The sequence below is a fragment of the Heloderma suspectum genome, chromosome 2 (genome assembly GCF_057233095.1).
Source record: "Heloderma suspectum isolate Gila_16-S chromosome 2, 16-S_ref, whole genome shotgun sequence".
Taxonomy (NCBI): Eukaryota; Metazoa; Chordata; class Lepidosauria; order Squamata; family Helodermatidae; genus Heloderma; species Heloderma suspectum.
The window spans coordinates 46,479,150-46,500,916 of record NC_139459.1 but is presented as its reverse complement, the minus strand read 5'-3'; the positions used below and the strand labels follow the sequence as shown (position 1 = coordinate 46,500,916).

General features: G+C 43.0%; 1 long non-coding RNA gene across 1 annotated transcript in view; it reads left to right on the top strand.

Moving 5' to 3' along the window:
* LOC146352171 (uncharacterized) overlaps positions 1-21,767 on the top strand; it is a 28,593-nt gene extending 6,826 nt beyond the window's left edge. The window contains exons 2-3 of the long non-coding RNA XR_014787621.1: positions 17,416-17,547; positions 18,944-21,767. This is a non-coding gene — a long non-coding RNA (uncharacterized LOC146352171). The remainder of the gene's footprint in view (positions 1-17,415; positions 17,548-18,943) is intronic.

Here is a 21,767-nt window from a genome sequence, read left to right as displayed (position 1 = left end):
ATGTCAGCATTCCTGCTAATAAAAAAGTGCTGACGCACCTTGGCACCACTGCATGCCTACATTGTGGAACTCCTTACCTCCAGAGATTCATATGGTGCTTTCTGTCATTGCTTTTTGCCACCTGCCTAAACTATTTTTATTCTGACAGGCATTTGACCTACCAAGATGAGGATTCTTTGTGGCTGCCCTAGTTTATTTAGATTGGGTTTCCCTGCTGCACTGTCTCTGTTTTTACTGCTGTTTTTTATTGTTTAATTTCTATCGCATGTTATTGTTTTTTAAATTGTTGTAAGCCACCTTTAACATTGCAAATGCAGTGGAAGGGAGAGAGATAAATATTTTAATTAATAAATTCCAGGTTTTTAAAATTAATCTCACATGTGTAGTGGGCATCACCTGACCATCTTCTGGGGCCTCTTAGTTCTAGTACTATGAATCTTTTAACTATTTGAACTCACATGTTGACAGTCCACCTGTACACGTGTCCAATAAAGATCTAGGGTGCTTCCAGATGGAGGGCTCATTGCACTAACTGTCAAAAGGCATTGTGCAGCTATTCTGTCTTTTCTTCCTCAACAGATTTTTTTTTTTTTCTGATAAGAAAAAAGATGGATGAAACAGTGGGAAAACACAGGAGCACTACAAATTGACGTCTGGACCAAACTGTAAAATTCTGTGAATGAGGCAGTGTGATTGTCCAATAAAAGCCACATCTGGAAGCACCCCTAGACTTGGGGGGGGGAGTAAATAGGGAATGGTGTTTGTACTTGAGTCTTTTCCCACTTGCAATAGGTAAGATCAAAGAGTTCCAGCTAGGGTCTCTAGTAGAGAGAGGAAGAGAAGGCATCTCGCCTTTCCCAATAGGCTGCAGTGCTAGAGTGCATAGTACAACAGCTACATACAATGCTGCTCCCCCTATTTTTACTTTCTCTGTCATATTTGGAAGTCAGGAAACCTGATAACTGAAGAGGGAAGAAAACCAGACACAAAAGTACTGTCTCTCTCCTGAACTTTCAGACAGTTCTAGAGGATGTAAATGGAACTGCCCTGAAGACCACCTAGAGGCTGTAGTAGTGTGTTTAATGTTTGCGCATGAGCTGCATTGTTTCCTGAAAACTTTAAATAAATAAAATGTCTTTACAAATATCACTGTTCAAAGCATGGGTCAAACTATTCCTCCTCCCTCTCCAAATTCTTTTGCAAGGCTTCTTTTCCCATCCTTGTTTTTGCTTTTGTTCAACTCAGAGAGCATTGTCTATGAGCACGAGCAGCAATATTAATGTAAAGCAGTTGAAAATATTTGTTGGGAAAGGGAATTTGAGAAATTTATGAAAACTATCCATATATGCTATGGTAATTTGTGTTCTAAATAATTATACAGTGTTTACAGTGTGGCTGTAAACCTATGCACACTTTCCCAGGAATAAGCCCCATTGAATACCCATAGGACTTACTTTTGAGTAGACATACATTAGGATTGTGCTGTAAGTTATTAATTAGAACTGGACCAATAAGAATTAAAGAAACCCTTGGAACTTAGATTAGTGTAAAACATCAGAAAATATATCCTGTTGAACATTTTACTTTGACTAGCTACTTTGACTAGCTTCAGTTTTCATAGAATCATAGAATAGTAGGGTTGGAAGGGGCCTACAAGGCCATCAAGTCAGGAATCCAAGTCAGAGCATCCCCAACAGATGGCTGTCCAGCCTCATGAATGCCTCCAGAGTGGGAGAGCCCACTATCTCCCTAGGTCATTGGTTCCATTGTCGTATTGCTCTAAGAGTCAGGAAGTTTTTCCTGATGTTCAGATGGAATCTGGCCTCCTGTAACTTGAGCCCATTATTCCGTGTCCTGCACTCTGGGATGATCGAGAAGCGATCCTGGCCTTCCTCTCTGTGACAACCTTTCAAGTACCTGAAGAGTGCTATCATATCTCCCCTCAGTCTTCTCTTCTCAAGGCTAAACATGCCCAGTTCTTTCAGTCTCTCTTCATAGGGCCTTGTTTCCAGTCCCCTGATCATCTTTGTTGCTCTCCTCTGAACCCTCTCCAGCTTGTCTGCATCCTTCTTAAAGTGCAGTGCCCAGAACTGGACACAGTACTCCAGATGAGGCCTAACCAGTGCTGAGTAGAGGGGAACTAGTACTTCCTGGGATTTGGAAGCTATGCTTCTATTAATGCAGCCCAAAATAGCATTGGCCTTTTTTGCAGCCACATCACATTGTTGGCTCATATTCAGCTTGTGATCGACAACAATTCCAAGATCCTTCTCACTTGTAGCGTTGTTGAGCCATGTATCACCTACCTTGTAAATGTGCATTTGGTTGGTTTTTCCTAGGTGCAGAACTTGGCATTTATCCCTATTAAATTTCATTCTGTTGTTTTCTGCCCAGCGCTCCAGTCTATGAAGATCACTTTGAATTTTGTTTCTGTCTTCCAAGTTATTAGCTATCCTGCCCAATTTTGTGTCATCTGCAAATCTGATCAGCATTCCCTGCACCTCCTCCTCCTCCAAGTCATTAATAAAAATGTTGAAGAGCACTGGGCCCAGGACTGAGCCCTGTGGTACCCCACTCGTTACTGCTCCGCAGTTTGAGAAGATCCCATTGATAAGCACTCTTTGAGTCTGATTCTGTACCCAAATGTGGATCCACCTGATGGTTGTTTCATCTAGCCCGCTAGTTTGCTCATCAGGATATCATGGGGTTCTTTGTCGAAAGCTTTGCTGAAGTCGAGGTATATGATGTCTACAGCATTCCCACAGTCCACAAAGGAGGTACTTGATCCAAAAATGAGATCAGATTAGTCTGGCAGGATTTGTTTTTGACAAATCCGTGTTGGCTTCAAGTAATCACTGCATTGTTTTCAAGGTGCTTACAGATGAATTGCTTTAAATGCTCCAGAATTTTCCCAGGGATTGATGTCAGACTGACTGGTCTGTAGTTCCCAGGTTCCTCCTTTTTACCCTTTTTGAAGATAGGGACAACATTAGCCCTCCTCCAGTCATCAGGCACTTCACCCATTCTCCATGATTTCTCAAAGATAATAGACACTGGTTCTGAGAGTTCTTCTGCCAGTTCCTTTATTGCTCTAGGATGCAGTTCATCTGTCCCTGGAGATTTGAACTCATTCAAAGTAATTAGGTGTTCCTTGACCATATGCCTATTAATCTCAAGCTGCAATCCTGCTCCTTCAGCCTGTACTTTGCCTTTGCCAGGGGGCTCATAGACCCTCTTTTGAAAGACGACTGAGCCAAAGTAGGAATTGAGCACTTCTGCCTTTTCTTTGTCATCTGTTATCATTTTGCCATCCTTATTTAATAGCTGAACCACCATTTTGTTCCTCTATCTTTTACTATGCACATAGCTGAAGAAAGCTTTTTTGTTGCTTTTAGCATCCCTCGCTAACCTCAGCTTGTTCTCAGCTTTAGCCTTCCTGATGCCATCCCTGCAATTCTGTGCTACCTGCCTGTACTATTCCTTTGTTACTTGGCCTTCTTTCCACTTCCTATATGTGTACTTTTTTGTTTTCAGGTCATCTCTAAGCTTGTTGTGAAAACACGTTAGCTTCTTCTGTTGTTTTCCACCTATTTTTCTTGTTGGAATTGTTTGTAATTGTGCCTTGAGAATTTCCTTCTTTAAAAACTCCCACCCATCTTGGACTCCTTTTCTCATTAGAGTCGCTTGCCATGGGACCTTACTTATCATTGTTCTGAGTTTATTAAAATCGGCTTTCCTAAAATCCAGTGTACGCATTTGGCTACACTTGGCTTTTGCTTCCTTTAGAACCGTGAACTCAAGTATAACATGGTCGCTTTCCCCCAGAGTTCCTGTAACTGCTACTTGACCCACTAAGTCATCTCTGCTGGTTAGGATCAAGTCAAGGATAGCCAATCCTCTATTTTCTTCCTCCACTTTCTGTAGGAGGAAGTTATCCGCCACACAAGTCAGGAATTTCCTGGAGGGGCCATGTTTTGCAGAATTTGTCTCCCAACAAATATTGGGGAAATTGAAGTCCCCCATTACTACTACATCATGCTTCCTTGAAACATTGCTTTTTCAGCTATTTGCTTTTCAAAAGTTTCATCCTCGTCTTCTCCTTGATAGGGTGGCCAGCTGACTGACCATCAGGTTCCTTTTATTCTTTGTTCCATTTATTTTAACCCAGATGCTCTCGATGGGGCTACCAAACTCCTCCTCCTGTATTTCTGTGCAGAGATATGTATTTTTCACATACAGTGCAACCCCACCTCCCTTTCTGTTGCTCCTGTTCTTTTTGAACAAGTTATATCCTTCAATTGCTGTATTCCAGTCATGAGAGTCATCCCACCAAGTCTCAGTTATACCTATCAAGTCATAATTTCCCTCTTGTATTAAGAGTTCAAGTTCGTTCTGTTTGTTTCCCATACTCTGGGCATTAGTATATAGACATCGAAGATGATGTGCTTCATGGTCTGGCTTTCTTCCTACATGTTTGTGAAGACTATTATTGGGTGCTGTTAGTGCTGTTCTCTCCATTGCAGTGCATGAGCTTTCATCCATTGTTACCCCCAACTTTACCTCTCCCTTCCCCATAGGATTCAGTTTAAAGTTTTTCTGTGGCAAACATTGGTGCAATGGGATGTGCTGTAAAATTTAGCAAATGCTTTCCAATATGATTAAATTTAACTGCACCGCTTATTTACAGAGAATTATGAAGTTGCAAAACAGAAATTAAATATCCTGGGTCCTCTCAGAGCCATTTCTGACATATTGCTTTTCCCTGAAAGTGGAATACCCATGAAGGAACACGTGTGTGTGTGTGTGTGTGTGTGTGAGAGAGAGAGAGAGAGAATATGTATGAATGAATGAATGAATGAATGAATGAGAGGCAAATGCTACATTAGACTGAAAAATTCACATATATTTTGCAGAAAGGATCTGTGAGCAGGAAATTAAATTCCTATCCACTTTAGCAATATTATGTGAAATAGTCAAACAGCAAGGAACTTTTAAATACCCCATAGTAATAGCGTCTACAGTTTATCTGTTGACTTCATGCCATGATCCAAACAAGAATATTTGACTACTATGTGCTACTATAAGACACATAACAACTATGAACAGAATCCTTTCCTGTAGAGATAGAGAGGCATGCATTGGAAGGGATCATCACAAGATTGGATTGACCCCCCTCCCTGGCTGGCATTTGGTTGTTCACAAACTGTAGCATGCCAGCCATTATTTTCAATAGGCAGCCCATGAGTACCTCCCACAGACCTGCCATAGCATCACCACATGGCCCTAACCCACAAGTTATTCCTGCCCAGAGTAAGATTCAAACTGAGCTATTAACAACAACTGAATTTATAAATTACACAAATTGTGCTGCTTAGAACTACGTATTCCACCTGCATACATGTGACTTCTGTAATTAACTTGTACAATTTCCAGATGGATAGCTATGTTAATCTGCTGCAGCAAAACCAATGAAGTATCTTGTGGCATCTTAAAGATGAACAAATGTATTGTGGCATAAGTTTACATGGAGTCCATGAATTTTTAGGCCACAATAAATGTGTTAGTCTTTAAGGTGCCATAAGACTCTTTATTGTTTCTCTATAGTATAGTCTGATGTTGATGTTAACCTGTTAGTACCTGAATATATATATATTCAGAATATATATATGGGGCCGCGGTGGCTTAGTGGTTAAGATGCTGAACTGCAGACCGGAAGGTCGGCAGGACAGCAGTTCGAGACCCGAGTGCCGCGTGACGGAGTGAGCTCCCATCTTCAGTCCTAGCTCCTGCCAACCTAGCAGTTTGAAAGCAAGAAATTGCAAGTAGATAAATAGGCACCTTCGGCTTAAATTGAAGAACGTCGGGAAAACCACTAAACCTTTCAGGTATGACCTAAATCATATCCCTGATGAATATACAGTGGAGGTGAGGAATAGATTTCAGGGATTAGACCTGATAGACAGAGTGCCTGAGGAACTATGGACGGAGGTTCGTAACATTGTTCAGGAGGCAGCAACGAAATCCGTCCCAAAGAAAAAGAAATGCAAGAAAGCAAAGTGGCTGTCTGATGAGGCTTTACAAACAGCTCACGAAAGAAGGGAAGCGAAAAGCAAAGGAGAAAGGGGAAGATATATCCAACTGAATGCAGAGTTCCAGAGAATAGCAAGGAGAGACAAGAAGGCCTTCTTAAATGAACAATGCAAAGAAATCGAGGAAAACAACAGAATGGGAAAGACTAGAGATCTCTTCAAGAAAATCGGAGATCTCAAGGGAACGTTTTGTGCAAAGACGGGCATGATAAAGGACAAAGAAGGCAGGGACCTAACAGAAGCAGATGAGATTAAGAAGAGGTGGCAAGAATACACAGAAGAACTATACAGGAAAGATCTGAATGTCCCTGATAGCCATGATAGTGCGGTCACTGAACTTGAGCCGGACATCCTCGAGAGTGAAGTCAAGTGGGCCTTAGGAAGCATTAGTAACAACAAAGCTAGCGGAGATGACAGTATTCCAGCCAAGCTATTTAAAATCCTAAAAGATGATGCTGTTAAAGTGCTGCATTCAATATGCCAACAAATCTGGAACACTCAACAGTGGCCACAAGACTGGAAAAGGTCAGTTTACATTCCAATTCCAAAGAAGGGCAACGCCAAAGAGTGTTCAAACTACCGCACAATTGCGCTCATTTCACATGCCAGCAAGGTGATGCTCAAAATCCTACAAGCTAGGCTTCAGCAGTATGCGAACCGAGAACTACCGGAAGTACAAGCTGGGTGTCGAAGAGGCAGAGGAACTAGAGATCAAATCGCCAACATTCGCTGCATCATGGAGAAAGCAAGAGAATTCCAGAAAAACGTCTATTTCTGCTTCATTGACTACGCTAAAGCCTTTGATTGTGTGGATCACAACAAACTGTGGCAAATTCTTAAAGTGATGGGAGTACCAGACCACCTTACCTGTCTCCTGAGAAACCTGTACGAGGGTCAAGAAGCAACAGTAAGAACCAGACATGGAACAACCGATTGGTTCAAAATTGGGAAAGGAGTACGACAAGGCTGCATATTGTCACCCTGCTTATTTAACTTATATGCAGAGTACATCATGAGAAATGCCGGGTTGGATGAATCAGAGGTCGGAATTAAGATTGCCGGGAGAATTATCAACAACCTCCGATATGCAGACGATACCACCCTAATGGCAGAAAGCGAAGAGGATCTCAAGAGCCTCTTGTTGAGGGTAAAAGAGGAGAGTGCAAAAGCTGGTTTGAAACTCAACATTAAAAAAACTAAGATAATGTCATCTGGCCCTATCACTTCCTGGCATATAGAAGGGGAAGAAATGGAAGCAGTGACAGATTTTACTTTCTTGGGCTCCAAGATCACCGCAGACGGTGACTGTAGCCATGAAATTAAGAGACGCTTGCTCCTTGGGAGGAAAGCTATGGCCAACCTAGACAGAATAGTAAGAAGCAGAGACATCACCTTGCCGACAAAGGTCCGTCTAATCAAAGCTATGGTTTTCCCAGTAGTAATGTATGGCTGTGAGAGCTGGACTATAAGGAAGGCTGAGCGCCGAAGAATTGATGCTTTTGAACTGTGGTGCTGGAGAAGACTCTTACGAGTCCCCTGGACTGCAAGGAGGTCAAATCAGTCCATCCTAAAGGAAATCAACCCTGACTGCTCATTGGAAGGACAGATAATGAAGCTGAAGCTCCAATATTTTGGCCACCTAATGCGAAGAGAAAACTCCCTGGAAAAGACCCTGATGCTGGGAAAGACTGAAGGCAAAAGGAGAAGGGGCCGGCAGAGGATGAGATGGCTAGATAGCATCACGGATGCAATGAATATGAACTTGAGCACGCTCCGGGAGACAGCGCAGGACAGGAAGGCCTGGCGTGCTATGGTCCATGGGGTCACGAAGAGTCGGACACGACTGAACGACTGAACAACAACAAATAGGCACCGCCTCGGCGGGAAAGGTAACAGTGTTCCGTGCACCTCGGTGTTCAGTCATGCCGGCCACATGACCACGGAAGCGTCTTCGGACAGCGCTGGCTCTTCGGCTTAGAAACGGGGATGAGCACCACGCCCTAGAGTCGGACACGACTGGTTGGGGACACCTTTACCTTTATATATATATATATATATATATATATATATAGTTTGTTTGTTTATTTATTTATTTATTGCATTTATACCCTGCCTTTTTTCCTCTTGCAAGGAACCCAAGGCGGCTTACATTATCCTCTTCCTCTCCATTTTATCCTCACAACAACAACCCTGTGAGGTGGGTTGGGCTGAGAGTCTGTGACTGGCCCAAAGTCACCCAGTGAGCTTCCATGGCCGAGTGGGGACTAGAACCCGGATCTCCCAGCTCCTAGTCCAACACTTTTGCCACTACACCACACTGGCTCATAAAGCCACACATGGTTAAACCAACTGAGTGTAAATGGTGACAAATTTTGACTTAGTTTTATATGTACTGGCCTAGGTAGTTCTCAGTTTGTATTTCAGTAATATACAAAGTGAACAAGCAGAATGCCTATGCGTGCAACCCATTTGCTCCTTCTTTGCATAAATGGGTAAACAAACCAGGAAGGGGATAACATTTCACCCAAACCCAAGATTAAGGTTTATTGTGCACAAATAAGCCAGATTTGTAAACTAACAACAGAACCTGGTTTAAAGCTGGTTTATAAGCCTGGCTTGTTTGGGCTCAATAAACCATAATCTCATATTCAGATTAACATAAAGCTAAACCCTACCTGGTTTGTTTACCCACTTATGGAAAGGGAGGAGCAAAGCAGAAGCAAATGGGCTGTATGCACTAGCACGCTGATCTTTCATATTGTGGTTTATTAAACCAGGATTCCTGGCTTAGTGTTATGTGTGAAAACAGCCATTGAGTCTTCCAACATTTGTGTTCCAATCATATCCCAGCCTATTTTGTTGCCCTTAACTCCCCAGTAAACCAGAGGGCTGAACAGGGTTTAAAAAGTGGAAGAGGATGCTTTGGAGCAGGGCCAGCCCTCCCATGAGGTGAAAGAATTCCTCACCTCAGGTGGTAGATCCAGAAGGGTGACAGATCATGTGCGTGCACGCGCGCACACACACACACACACACACACTGCCAGGATGGCTGCCCGTCTCCCACTGGTAGAGGGAATACCACCCATATACCACTTTTGTCAGAAATGGATCATCCTTCCTCTTCGCAATCAACACCACAATAGACAAAGCATTAAGCTAATACGACTTTATTTTTCTAGAGACTACCCTCTCTACAAATGCAGATTCAAGGAAGCTCTCAGACTGTTCCAGGCCCTAAACAACTAATCAACATTCTCTAAGCAGAGGAGACAAACCAGAAGGTAGAGAAATTGATGGCACTTGGGATATGAACCTTGTGGCCAAGCTTGCTTTGCAGTGATGCCCCTCCCTTAGGGTGGCTCCCTCCTACATTGGTTTCCAAGAGTGGCTCTCCTGGATTGAGCATCTGAGCCCTGACCCTAACTTCCCGCTTTGCTTTGCGACGCACCCTGGAGTCTCTCAAGTCACACCCCTCTTCCTCCTCCTCAGAGACTTGAGTTCCCACAGTGGAGGGAGGGGGCAGGGACCCAATCTGGGTCCCTCTCCCAGGCTTTGATCTAGCAGTTCTAACTCTGACTCAGAATCAGAGCTGTCAGACAACTGAAAGGGCTGGGACTCATCCCTGACAACTTTACCAATAAAAGGAGTGATAGGGATTAGTGAGGTAAACACACACACACACACACACACACACTCCTCAAACTACAAGATATATTGCTGTTTCCAGCCATCCTGTGGAGGAATCTAAGTTTTCCTATAAACTAGTTTCAGCAGGGCCAGTGTCAGCAGTGGGCCCATAGCTGGTCAGCAGAGCCCCCTTGTCCTACTGCTCTGCTCCTTTTGCCATTGGTGCTTGTTTGCCTGCTTTCTCCCTCTAGCCTAGTGAGAAGGGACAAGTGACTGACAGGAGCAAGGAACCCACCTGGAACCTACTGGGGGCTGCATCCCTACCCCCATGCCACCACATTTGGTGGTGACAACCCCACCACCACATTTTTGCTTTAAAACAAGGTGCACAGGAAGCACATACCTCGCTTTAATATACAGTTGTGCTCTTGGAAGTCCCAAGGGAGCATGATTCACATTAAAACAAAGTTACCTTCTGTGCATGCCTTGTTTCAAAGCAGAGATACAGCTTTTTTCTTGATGCCACCACATGCTGTTGAAAATTGGTAGCAATTCAGTGGCACAGCAGTGGCAATTTGGGGCAGCAGGGGCCACAAAAAAGGATGGGAACCCCATGGTTAGGCAGCATGTTGCCCACCACTGCTCTAGGCAACTGTGGAAATGGGCCAGCAGCTGAGGGAATGGGCGGCAGCAGGTCAACAGACATTGAGGGCATCTTGTCTAACCACACACACACACACACACACACGACCCTAATACTTGGAAATGGCACTGGTTTTTAGGTTTTGCTCTGCAAAAATAAGGGCCATGAACTTTGCACCCAAAATGAAATCTTACGCTATCATACAGCCCAATCCTGCGTCTATTTACTCAGATGTGAGCCCTGATGAGTTCAATGGGGCTTACTCCCAGCTATATTTGCATAGGATGTCAGCCTAACTTTCTTACTTTAATTTTATGACAGCATATGGATGTTTTGTTATGATAGTACGTGAACAAAGTTCACTGCCAAAATAAATAATTTACTGGTATCCTTCACACAATCTAAACCACTGACATACACTTATAAAGAGGAAATTCAGACAGAGTTAGCTCGCGCAAATCTCAGGATGTCAAGCAAAATGAACTTTTGGGCAACGTTTAAATAAGTCTAGGGACATTTGCATCACTATAGTATAGCAACTTAGTATTGTTTCAGCTTTGGCCACTAATTTGACATAATTTTCCAATTCCAATAATTGGAGATATTAACTTTATTGTAATGTATTGATTGCAGATTATTTTGTTTTTATTCCTAAAACTTTCCAGGGATTAATCAGAAAAAATAAAATTCTGAGCGGGACCTATAAATGTATTATTAATTATGAATAGGCAGATAATACAGGATATCACAAAGTACTACAAAAAAAAACCCTCTCAGATCCAAATAATGAAACAATGTATAGTTTGCCAGACTTATCCAAATTGTTCGGCTGAAACTGAAGGACTGAACTGGAAAAAGAACAATGATTGGAAACTAGTTTAGACTTCTTGGAGGAGGTACAGTGCCTGAGCCTTCAAAAGGTTTGCACACCAGTACTAAAAATATCGCTTGGAAATAGTCTCAGTGAGATCATTCCCCATTCTTCAATGTATTAAGGAGATATGAAGAAGCCCAACTCCAGGCACTATCTGGGATGTAAAAGAATATGGAGCTACCTACTTAAGGAGGTCTTCCAGAGTCAAACAATAAAAGCTTTTAGAAAGTATTGCAAAATCCTGTTGCTGCTGCTGCTGCTGCTGCTTATTACTACTTCTTCTTCTAGTACTGCTACTGCTGCTGCTGCTACTACTTCTATTTCCAAAAGTTATCAGTGACTTTGGGCGCAATCCTATCAGGATAAGTGGCCGCCTCCAAACTTGGAAGCAACCGCCTCTCCAATGAACAACAGCACAGAGGGGATCTTCTCCTCTGCACTCCAGCCGCCCTGCATTTGCAGCTAGATGGCCAATTTCAGCTGTCTTGTTGCTGGACTTGGGAGCGTGGGGTGGGGAGGCCGGATGATGCATAGAAAGCGTCGTACTGGCACTTCCACACTCCCTGCCCCTCCCCACCCCTGGGAATGCCCCCTTTTGCCCCGCTTTGCACTGCTCTTATGAGAATGGAGCCCGGGGACAATCTGTGCTGCCTACGGGGTGGCGAGGGTGGGGAGGTGGTTCTCCAAGAACCCACCAATCCTATGGCTGTCTAGCCACTGTCTAGCGGCCATATGATTAGACCATATTAGCGGTCTAATATTAGGAATGGAGACTAGTGTCCTAATTATCAAAATAACCCCGGAAAAGCAAAATGTTCCTGCACCCACAGATATACAGTGCTGCTGGCTGTCTCATGGGGTGACAGAGTTTCCTGCATGTATTCACCATTGCTGGATGGACTCTGTGGATGCTGCTGCATACCTGGTACAAGAGATCTGTGTGTAGAATCTGTTTCCTCATAGGACCCAGTGAGGCATAGAAGGCAAAGTGATGGGTTTGATAACCAAGGAAATTCATGCTTGGCTATATGGTTCTTTGGGTGGCCTTGGGAATATCTTTCAGTTTAACCTAGTTCAAAAAGTTGAACAAGCTGTTTGGAAGAACAGTGGCATGCAAAGAAATAAATGTTTGTGTCAAATTAAGTAAGGAGCATTAGTACAAGAACACTGAATTATAAATTACTACTGTGATTAGGAAACATTGTGATTAATTTTAAAGACTCGGAAGAAAACTGAAATAGAAGAGTGCATGGGTGAAAGAGCAGTACAAGGGGGAAAGCCAAGATGTAAACATATGCTACTTTAAATGAAGATCTGCCATTAAAAAAAAACAACTTTGGGCTTCTCAGTAGAATTTAGCTTCCTTACTTCTCCCTCTCTCAGGATTGCAGCCTCTTTTCTCTTGTCTTAAAAATTTATACTGGCTTTTAAAACTTAATTGCAGTTATTCCCAATTACAGTAATTATTGCTTTATTCAGTGGTCTTGTCGTAATGCTCTTTACTTCAACACAGTATATATTACTGAGAGAGGACTATAAAATTGTATATATAAAATCGAATTTAAAAATCATTTTTTAAAAAGCATAGTTTTAATATGGTGTTTTAATCTTTTTATTCATTTAGGGCATAATCCCATCAAGATAGGCGGCCGCCTGCAAACTCAGAGGTGACCACCTATCCGAAGCAACGCAGGAGATGCATGGGGGGATTGTTCCCTCCGCATTTCTCCTGCCCTGCTATTTTCAGCTAGACAGCTGTTTTCAGCCTCGACCAGGAGAGGAGGTGTGTCGTACATGCAACTCCACTCTCACTTCCTTAGAATGCCTCTAGCCCTGCACCTTTTCAGTAGCTCTGCACTTCTCTTCCGAGTATGGAGGACAGGGCTTCTCCATGCTGCCTCCAGTGCAGAGTGGACGTGGGAGGAGGTCGGTTTTCCGGGAACTGACCTCGGAGCGCGGGCTCCGAGGTCAGCTCCCGGAAAACAGCATATGCTATGGCTGTCTAGCCTCTGTCTAGCAGCCATAGGATTGCTCCCTCCCTGTTTTATCTTTTGTGTTCACTGCTCTGAAAACTGTTTTAGATATGGAGCGATATACAGATATTGTAAATAAATAAATAAATATCACTGAAAGCTGGTACAGCATAGTGAAGAACCCACTGAAAAATATAATTCAGTTTTAAACTAGGATCTGATATTAACATAGATTAAACATCACAGTTGTCAACACATATTGCTTTCAACATATTCCTATTACAAGCAACATATGCTATGATGATAGTTTAGCTGCCCATTACTTGCTTTTGCTGCACACTAGTGATCATTTATTAATTAATTAAATTTATATCCTGCCTTTCCATTAGAAATAGTGGTCAAGGTGGCTAACAATAATATACAGGCACTACAGAATTATAACTAAAACATATCAATTAAAAATGTCGGGTTGGATCCAGATTTAGGTGCATGCAACTGGGCTGGCAGAAACGAACTTCCCCATTCCCTCCTCCCCATTGAAAATGCTACATAGAGGACCCAGGAGCCCTGCAGAATGGGGTGAGCTGTGGTGCAGGGTGGGGGAGAGATCCTGAAAATTGAGCCGAGGCATCTACTATGAACAGTGCCCTTCTGTCAACAGAATGCATATCTTGGATGCAACCCATCAATTAAAACACATCAGTAAAATAACAACAACAGCACCCACCAAATTAAAACCTACTCTAGCAGCAAGTCAGCTTAAAAATCAAAAGGCTGGTTGCTTGCAAAAGAACAGCAGAAGATCAAACCACCGCTACTCATAGTTTTAAATACAGTATTATTTTTTGTGCTTTCCGCACAGTAAAGGAGAAAATGAAGTAACTGTTGAGCTGTGAGCCAGGACATCCCTAGTTAAAATCTCAGTTTACTAATTAACCCTCTGGGTGCCATAGGCCAGGGGTGGACAAAAGGTAAATCTGGATCTACTGGTAAATGTCTGGCTGATTTGCAGTAGATCAACAAGGATTTCTGAGTCCCAATTGTTTAACAATAGTAGCAACAAAATGACCACTACTACCCTAAAAATTATACTGCTGAAATGAAGAAAGCTGGGGGTAACCAGGAATGGATTTTTGTATAGAAGTGTGAGCTCCATTCAGTTCTGGTATTCAACATTCTTTAATTCTAAGTATATGTAATTTCCAGCAGACTCTGGTTCATGGATCTCAGGTTCTAGCAAAAACCAAAGTAGTTCCAAGTCTGCCTAGTTCTGCCATGGGCAAGCCACTATTCTCTAATACTCAGACCTCAAACCACATGCAACCACGTCCACATCTTCCACATGGCTTAATAATGATGGTCCACATCTGCTGCTCAGCCCTTACAGCAGGGCTGAGCAGCAGATAGATCAGGACCTACTGGTTGATCTCTGTTATAGTTAAACTATTGAGACTTGTCATAGTTAAACTATGAAACCTGTTATAGTTAAACTATTGAGAGTTTCTGGCTCTCAATAGTTTAACTATAACAGGTTTTGAATTTTGTTTTTTTTTACATAGCTAGCCTTGTACTTATCACTTATTTCTCAGCCTCAGTGTTCCTCACCTATAAACTAGGAGTAGTAATTGGTGGCCTTTGACCAGGTGTTTAGCAAATCAGTAGCAATTCAGCTGTAGATTTGTCCTTGCATATTCAGGGCATTCCAGTATATGGGGCACAGTTAATAATTGATTTGTCCTTGCATATTCAGGGCATTCCAGTATATGGGGCACAGTAAATAATTGATTCCACTCCTGAACCACCATTTTGCATCTGGCTCCAGTTGGTAGACCTCCAGGTTCTAGTAAAACATTGGAGCTGATCCTGTAAGCCTGAAGTTGGCCCACCCCTATCTTCCAGGGGCATTCCACTGGAAGTGAATGCAGACCAGTAGTTCACACCTTCTCTTGCTTTTTAAACAAGGCCCTCTAATTAGATTTGCTCCAGCAGCAGTTGGGGCAAGCTAGCTGGGGCTATATAAGGAGGCAGGCTTTCAAGGGAGCCCTGCTCTCCAAGCATGATCAGCCCCAGTGACAAAGCACACAAGCAAGTTAAGCACATGTGCGAAATTAGCAACAGGGCAAGGAGGCCAGGACAGGCGACTCTGTCTCGCCTTCTCCTAGTAAGTAACTATGAATAAATAACTATAAATAAATTCCTCACCTTCTCCTAGCAAATTACTTAGTTTTCCAGGTAAACAAACCCAATCATAATAAAAATAACAGTTATAAAGATCAAAAGCCAGCAGGGGTGTGGGGCCTATCTAGTGTATTGCACTTAGTGTATTGCACATGGATGATTATCTGCTAGCTGGACAGAAATCGTGGGTGTGCGCTCGGTGTAATGAACAGGGACATTCCCTTGAAGCCAAGGTTGCTGACTTGAGGAAGCTGAGAGGTTGTGAATGAGACCTTCAGAGATGGGATCTGAGCTAGCAGTGACTGACCAAGAAAAAGAACTTGTGGTTGTGGTGGACAGCTCGATGAAAATGTCAACCCTGTGTACGGCTGCTGTGCAAGAGGCAAAATCCATGTTAAGCATAATTAGGAAAAGAACTGAAAATAAAACCGGCAAGATCATACTCCCTTTATACAAATCTGTGGTGCAACCACACTTAGAATATTGTGTACAGTTCTGGTCACCACACCTAAAAAAAAAAAGATATTGTACAGTTAGGAAAAGTGCAGAATAGGGCAACTAAGGGCACAATCCTATGGCTGCTAGTCAGCGGCCAGACGTCCATAGGATAGGTCAGTTCCCGGGAACCAACCTTGAAGCCCACACTCCAAGGTCGGTTCCCTGAGAACCGAACTCCACCCCTTCTTGCACTACCTCGTAGGCAGCGTGGAACTGCCCCACACTCCGCGCTCAGAAGAGGAGTGCAGAGCTGCCGGAAAGAGCCGTGCCTGGGGGTGTTCTGGGGTGGGGAGAGCGTAGCTGCCTGTACAACACATCCTATGTGTTGTCAGGCTGCTGCTTCCCGCGCTCCGAGGTCCCACAGCTAGACACCCAAAATCGGCTGTCTAGCCATAAATGCAGGGCGACTGAAGCACAGAGGGGACAATCCCCTCCACGCTTCTTCTGCCCTGCATTGGATAGGCGGTTGCCTCCAAGTTCGCAGCTGCCTATCTCGATAGGATTGTGCTCTAAAATGATCAAGGGGCTGGAGCAACTCCTCCAGTTAGGAAAAGTTACAACATCTAGGACTCTTTAGCTTAGGCAAAAGGCAAGTAAGGGAAGACCTGGTAGAGGTGTAGAAAACTGTGCATGGTGTGGAGAAAGTGAATAGGGAGACGTTTTTCTCCCTCTCTCATAATACTAGAACCTGGGATCATACAATGAAGCTGATTGGAGGGAGATTCAGGACAGATAAAAGAAAGTACTTCTTCACAGCATACATAGTTAAACCATGGAATTCACTTCCACAAGATGTTGTGATGGGGACGCATTTGGGTGGCTTTAAAGGGAGGTCAGACACATTTGTGGAGGATTAGGCTATCAATGGCTACTAGTCTTAATGGCTATATGCTACTTCCATTATCAGAGGCAGTATACCTATGCACACCAGTTGTTGCAGAACATGGGTGGAAGGCTGCTGTTTATTTATTTCATTTCTACACCACCTAATAGACAAAGCTCTCTGGGCGGTTCACAAAAATGTCCTGCTTATGGATTTTCCATGGGCAGCTGCTCGGTCACTGTGTGAACAGAATGTTGGACTAGATGGATTTGGTCTGATCTAGCACAGCCCTTCTTATGTCCTTATTGCTGTGTAGTGTTTTGAACACTTGAAATGTGTAATATAAATACTAAGTACTGACTGTTTGAATATCCACAGTTTATAGTAATCTGTCTACAGTATTTAACTCATGAAAGTTAATTGTTCTGGTGAGAGGAATCACATGCTCTAAAGGGGTTGAAGTATAGTATTATTCAAAATGAATTGGCTTATCATTTTTGTTCATCATGCACTCTAGGCAGTTTTGAAGGTAGACCCAAGAGAGGACACTGGATAATCTTGATTGTGTGAAATCTATCTAGCCAACTGTCTCATATTTTTTTTGCTCTCTGTTGTTATAAGTCACCCTTTCACTCAAGAGAAAACAACAACAGTGTTACACTTTATTTACCATTCTTGTGAAATGTTCATAACAGCATTATGTATTCCAGATTTCACTTTTCCACAAATGTTAAATGAAAATGACAAGCCTCTATAATACTTTAAAACCTGAAAGCTTTAGAAGTGTCCACATCTTCAACAATGTTAACATTGATGGATGAATAAAGAAGAATAATTCAAAGGTAAACAATTCCTAGAAATAGTACTAGACTATTTCCTTTTACACATTTGGTAATGCAGCCAATAAGATAGAAGACAATTTGGACTTATTCCTAGGAAATGACTCATTCATGAAAAAATAAGCTAATAGCTGGAGAACATATTTGGGTTGAATTTTGGACTGTGCATATGAGATGATGGCATACTTTGAGTGTGTATTACTCTGCCCAAGTAGGTCATGACATTGTTTAGACAGTTACATTTCTCTCTGACGCACAGACATTTTCAATATACAATGACAGAAACATCAGTTTACAACTGCGTGTGTAAGACTCAGTGTTGTTTTTGTCAGCATATCAAACTGAAGTGTTTCAGTGCTCAGCCTCATTTATCTGAATGTCACGATGTATATTCACATTATGTTCACATTATGCTGTTTACATAGTTTGAGAGCCGGTTCATATATTCCTTGAGCAGCATGAGCCAATTCCATGCTGCTGCATCTCACGCCATTCTGGCATTAGGCGGAACTGAATGGGTTGCATGACTGACGTGGCTCCTTCCCATGCTAGTATCATCTCATACAAGAATAATTATGCAATTGGTGTGGGAAATAATTGCTGTGGTCTTTAGACAAGTCCAGGACAGGCACTGCTGTGGGTCCCCAGAGAATAAAGACAAAGCTGATGAAGGCTGTGGAAGAGCTTGCTTGTAGCATGGAGTGCTGAACCTATCAGATGTCCATCTGGTCTTATCAATGAGAGCTTTTCAATGGTTTTTGGGAACAGCACCGGGACTCACATAATGGAAAAGGGTGCATTAACACTTGGTCAAGCTATAACCCAGGGTCCCAATGCAGCACACAGGAAACAGTAAGCCCATTGATTTCAATAGCCTTAAACATGTTGAACTCTGTTGCATTGCAATGCAGGACAGCTGGAATCAGGATGCCTGGTTTTTATATCAGGATTCAAAAGCATATTTTATGCAATGGGATATTCTTTCTGAAACAATTGATTTCCACTTGAAGATACCTGGAAGACTAACCTTTATCTATGCATACCACTTTCCAGTGTAATAATGGGCCATGTGTCTTATTTCAGCATGATTCAGATTCTAAATAAGTCTACTGAAAGTTAAAAACATGGCAAGATATTCATAGCATACATTGCAACTAAATGGAGGGTGTTTTTTATCTGCTGAGCAGGATCCAATCAATTACACATGAATAAAGCACACAGACAGTCAATGGCATATAGAATAGAAAGTACTGCATTTCTAAAACAGGGAGAATGGTTCCTTACAAGCGCATACTCTCTATTTAAAATTGGGGTTAAAAGTGGATCCTCAAATTGAAAATGGTGAAGGTCACTGCTACAGCTTATAACTGATCTACATACCTTCTTTGGTTACATTCAGATTGGACTACTGCAATGCCTTTCACATGGGCTGCCTTCAAAGACTGTTTGGAAACTACAGCTGGTTCAGAATGCTGCTGCCAGGCTGTTGGGAGGACACCATTATTTTGGAATGTGCGACTCTGTTGCTATTTAATCTGCATCAGCTCCTAATATGCTTCTGAGTCTGATTCAAAGTGCTGGTTGTTGTTACCTTTTGGGGGTTGGGTCTAGGATATCTGAAGGACCACCTGTTCCCACAAGGTTCTGCCCACTTGTTAAGATATGGGAAGGCTCTGCTCCACATCTCACCATTGTCTGAGGTGTGCAATTGGTAGTACTCAAGACAGGGCCTTCTCAGTGGTGGTGTCTAGACTCTAGAACAGCCTTTCCCAACCTAGTGACCTCCATACATTTAATTATGATTCCCAACCAGCCCTAGCTCTCCAAGCCTCCAGAAATATGCTTTGTTTAAATGTGCTTTTTATGTGGTTACAATGTTGCTGCTTTTAGTATGTTAACTGTTTATTTTTAATGGCTTGGATTAGGGATGTAATCCCTAATTGTGTAAAATCCATTCCATCTGTGTTTTGCAGATTGTCAGCTGCCTTTCCTTTTGTTGTCCACCCATTGATGGAATGGGATTGTTTTTGTTTCCGAATTTGCGCAAATGTGCCCTTGCACAAATTCGCACGTGCCAAAATGCACAGATTCCACCCAAATGTGCATTTTCATGCACATTGTATTTTTCTACTACAGAAATTTGCACAAAATTAAGGAACATCAGAAAAACAGTCCAAGAGTCTGTAGAATCTGCCTGACAGGGGGAAAGCCGGTCTGCTGCAGAATCCATGGGTAAGATTCATGAAAATCCGAACTCATTTGGTTCCGTTGTGGATTTCTGCAACATTCCTAGCTCAGATCCAGCATCCTCATTCCACCAGTGGAAGACACAGGCAATATCCAAGGCCACCTCACCCTCCAAGGACCCCTCACAGTGAGGCATTTGGGCTATTGCCAGGCAGGATCTCTGGAGAGCCTTGCTGGCCACTTTTCCGCTATGGAATTTGCTGTAACAGAAAAGCAGCTAGTGAGGCTTCCCAGAGAGCCTACTCAATCCCATGCCTAGCACTGAAGAGTTTGCAGAGTTAGGTATCAGGTGGGTGGCATTCTGGAGAGCTGTGCCAGGCGCTCTCCAGTAGGAGAGCATGTAGCATGGATCTCTGGAGTGCCCAGCAGGTTGATGCCTTGTTCCAACCCCCCCCCCCCAGAGCTAGGGATGGTCCCACCGCTTTAGGCATGGTCCTCCTGGCAGCACAGGCGTGTGCAGTTGCAGCACCTGCCATCAGCTAGGAGGACCTAGAGTGCTGCTGCCTCCACCAGCAGGCTTCAGTCAGCACTGCTACCTTCACAGCGTCATTTGCTGCCCCCAGAATTTGGTACCCAACGTAGTCACCCTAGTCACCCCTTCCCCACGAAATGGCCCTGCAGCTCAGTAGTGTCTACTAACCTGACTAGCAGCAGATCTCCTCGGTTACGGATAGGGGTCTTTCCCAACCATACCTGGAGATGCCAGGGACTGAACCTGGGACCTTCTAAATGCAAAGCATGTGTCCTGCCACTGATCCATTGCCAGTAAGTAAGGCTGAGAAAACACTTGCTTGAGACCACGGAAAGTTACTGCCAGAGTGGACCTTAAGGCAGCTGCATATGTTCATAGGTCTCTTCATCTGCAGCAATTTCAACTAAGCCCAAAGGGAGAATAAAAGCACAACAAGCTTGCAATGGAGCCCAATTCTACAAGCATGAGGACAGCCCCAGCTGAGGAACCATCTCAGTCCCAATGACAAAATATTGAGGTAAATAATTGATAATCAATCAGACAGGTGAGTCCAGCACCTGTGTGAGTTTAGCAACAGGACAAGGAGGCCAGGGCCTCCCCATTTTCTGATCTTACAAATCCCAACTTTCCAAGTGAACAAGCCCAATAAACAACAACAAAACTAAGTTACGAAAGTAGAAATCCAGCTTTTGAACATAAAAGCTGGAGCTTTGCCCCAGTACATAAAACTCTTTTGATAAAAAAATAATTCAGTGATTTAAAAAAAAACAACAGCTGTTCAATTTAAGTCCAGACTTAAGGCTATCTCCTGTTTATTCAAGCTCCACAAAGCCAGGAAACTGGAAGCAAATGCTGATGTCTTAACAGATGTGCCCTGTGATCAATAATGACATTATGCAATTAATGTCCCAAACTGTGCTTGCATATAGCTTACTGTCCATGCACCCACACATTCCTTTGATCTTTCAGGCCCAAAACTGGGGTGACCGGCCAGATGGGCGATTAAGAAATTTAATAAATAAATAAATAAATAAATAGGAGAAGATGGGAGAGCCTGAGCTGCATACTGTCCTGGTCTTGTATTTCCTTATGAAGCATCTGAGCCTTTAATGTATTGTTAAAGAAATCCTCCCAGGAACTGAGTGTACATGTAATGGAGTATACAGCTGTGCATACAGGGGTTTCTGGATGATGGCCCAGTATACTTTTGCTCATTGACTGCCCATTCCTTCACCTGGAAGAACATATGACAGAAAACTGTAAGGCACATAATTGGAAATTACTGATCCTTTTGGAATTCTTCTGTGGGTGGGATAGAGGAAATCTCATCAAGTTCAAGGAGAAAACTCAGTTTTAATATCCTGCTTCTGTCTAGTTTGCACCTGTTGTATAAATAGAAAGTTCCAGCTTGCACTAATATACTGTGCAGCCTTCATAAGCACGGCAATTCCTTTAAAACTTTTGAACATTGTCCAGCATTAAACACAACTGAACATTCTGAGCT